Raw genomic sequence first — 3,299 nt, 5'->3', positions numbered from 1 at the left:
CAATTTCATTCATTTGGCCAATTTACCCATTTTTAGGGCAACCGAGCCGTTTTTGAATAAATCAAGTTTCGTTCAATCTATTTGATCAATTTACCCTTGTTAGGGTGATCTGATTAATTTTGGATAAATTAAATTTCATTCAATTTATTTGACCTGTTTCCCTTTTTAGGGTAATCCGGTCGATTTTTAATAAATTGTCAATTTCATTTGACCAATTAGGGTTTCCATGTCGAATTTCAAAACGGAAAACCTAGTCGATTTTGAGAAAAACATCCATTGCATCTAGCCATTTGATCAGTTGGAGTTTTGACCCGTGCTTCACTGAGAAAAGTTGTCAAAACGAATTCCAATCTCTTCGATAGGAAGTTCGTCAAGGTCAAACCCGTGCGTTTTTGCAAGTTCTTGTATCAATCAAAAGTGATCAATCCCTTCGGACGAGGTCCTCATTTTGACAAACGTCTCTTCTCATTCCAATGGGCCAAATTTTTTCAAATTATTTTTCACTCCATAAGCTGATTGGATCCATCAGGTATTGTATAGTGCCTGCTCTAGAGGATTGCATCTTCATGCTAGGCCTACCCTTGGCATAAAAAGGGTTCCCCCATAGGACATGCATACCGATTTTCTATTCTTACTTACTGACTCCGGGTATTTTTCTTTTGTTTCCCCCCTCCCCTGCATTCATAAAAAAAAAAAATGTTTCAATAAGATGAAAATATTTCCCTATATTGGATAACAATTTTTGATCCGATGAAGTTTGGAAAGTATTATTTGATTCTTGGGCAGATCCAACAATGGGAACATAAAAATCCATCTGAAAGCTCTAGGTTAAGAGCTTCTAAGAGATTTCATAATTGCTTTCAAGGAAGATTCTGTATATTTGACTTGTTAATATATTTTTGTGCCAAAAGAAAAGGAGACAAAAGGGATATATATGTGGAGCTCTTTAGAAGCTTTCTATTCTCATTTGTATCATAATTGAACGAGAAATTTTGTTTCAAACTTTTTCAGCAATAAAGTTTTTAGACAATTATTGTTTTGTGTATATTCATGTACATTTCATTCTTTATTGAGCTCATTAAGAGATTTCATGGTGAATTTTAAGAAATAAGCTCAAATTGAGATTTTTCAACCTTTGGCCTGAAAACTCACAAATGTATACACCAGACTGGTGATCCAAGCTACACAATAAGAGTGCTCAAAAATTGAAAGAGGTCATTCAGAAGGCCCATGAGATACCTTTCTCCTTCACTTAATCCCAAAATAAAGTCTGTCACATTGATTGATAAATTGGGGCAACTTTTGCTTGAAAATGTTCAAGGTGTCTAATCTGGTTCAATCACATCTAAGTGAAAGCAAAAATGTGCATTATTCTTGTTTGTTCTGAAAATTTGGAATGATACTTTGAGCATTCGTTTCTCTACTTATACACATGTTATCATCTGCTCTCCCATTTGAGCCTTTAAAAGAATAATTTCGTTTCGAACAAGCACCTTGATGATCACTACCCTTCATGGGAGATTTTCAAATATCAAAAAGGGAATGAATTTTCAATGAGCATTTCGTTGCTTTGGTTGTCATGAGGTGTAAGAATGATGCTTTGGCCATCATTTCTACAACCTAAACACTGCTTATCCCTTGCATCCTCATTTGAGCTAAAATGGGTGGTTCTTTTCAAAGCACTCGTGATCGTACCCCACATTGGGGAAGGAGATTGGGGAATTTTGAAAAAGGAAGAAAGAAAAGAGGAAAAGTAAAAATGCTAGAATAAGGAGGGAACCGCAAATTGGGAAAATTTGATTCCACTTGGGTTCCAATTTTGAAAAAAGAAAAGGAAGAGTTTTGTCCGCGTGGATCGCCTATGTTTCACACATATGGATGAACAAGGGTCTTCCTCAATCAGTTAATTCAGATACATGCCAAAAATTTCCCGTTAATGAAAGTTTCCTTTCAGGGTTATTGTAAGGAACGGAATACAAGTCAGGCCATCTTCTTTTCCAATCGAGAATTCTATCCCTAGTTATCCCTTTTGAGCCTTCAGAATAAAATACTTCATTTGGCAACCCCTGAGAATCGCAAACCCCACACTGGGGCAAGTTTGAGTTGAAAAAAAAGGAAAAGTTTCAAAAAGTGAAAAAGTGAAAAGCAACAAAATCAAAAACAAAGGAAGAAAAGAGAACCTCAGTTCAAAAATAAACTGGGGCAAATTTTGTGAAAGTTTCAAAGTGGCAAAAGGCCGAAAAGTCAAAAGAAGAAAGAAAATGAAAGGAAAAGCCTCAGTTGAGCATAAACTGGGGCAAATTCTGATTTAACCCTAAAATAGGGTTGGCGCAACAATGCGATCTCAGATTCTTCAAACCATTCTTGAAATCTGCCTTCAAGCCTTAACTTTTCTAAAGCACCCCACCTGACCCCATTACAAAGCCGAAAGTCCTGACTTCTGTTCTTTGCAACGGCCCTGTCAAGAAAATCTCTGATGCCGAAACTTTTAGCTGTATTTCTGAATTGATCAGATGTGAGGTTGACACTGCTCTTCATGTGAAAACCCGCGAGGGCACTTTTGAAAAGGGAAAAGAAAAAGGGAAAAGAGAGCGAATGCAAAAGAAAAATGCAAAAGATTTGATGAGAAAAATGCAAACAAAGTCTGAGATCTTTGAGTTCAGAATAGGGGTAATTTTTGGAAAATGCGATCTTCGGTGCAATGTCCTTGAAAATTATTTCTTTAACTATCGTTTTCAAGCCACAGTACAAGCTAATAAAGTCCATCGTTGACTTATTCCTTCATGACAACCCAAAGTGAGGATTATGTTCATAAGAAATCCATCGATCATTCATGATCATAAGGGTACAACCAGTTTTTGCATGTTTAGCTATCGTTTCCATCCATATTGTTGCAAGCCTATAAAGCGCATGTGTGGACTACATTTTCTTAAGAAATAAGGATAATAAACTCTTTGCTTTCACCAAGATATGGTATAAAAAGGGTTACACACAATTTGGGCACAAAATAAGACAAATCTTGACCTTCCATTTCCTTTAGCCATTTCCAAATCAGAAATAATACCCCACTCGATTGGCCCCGAAGGTTGAGCCAACAAGAAATGGTGACCCGCTACTCCGGGCACCGATGTTAAAAGTGAGGAAGAAATCTTTTTCGGCATTATTTTGAGAAATTCATCATGAAATTTTCTGTGAGGTTTTTAAGCAAAACGTTCAGATTTCTTCACATCATATAGGAAACACAATTTCTTACTTTGTTCAAATAAATGGAGAGACATCCAAACCGATTTTTTGCATCA

The sequence above is a fragment of the Coffea eugenioides genome, chromosome 3, assembly GCF_003713205.1.
Source record: "Coffea eugenioides isolate CCC68of chromosome 3, Ceug_1.0, whole genome shotgun sequence".
NCBI classification, from domain to species: domain Eukaryota; kingdom Viridiplantae; phylum Streptophyta; class Magnoliopsida; order Gentianales; family Rubiaceae; genus Coffea; species Coffea eugenioides.
The sequence above is the reverse complement of the archived record's forward strand: the minus strand, read 5'-3'. Positions refer to the sequence as shown.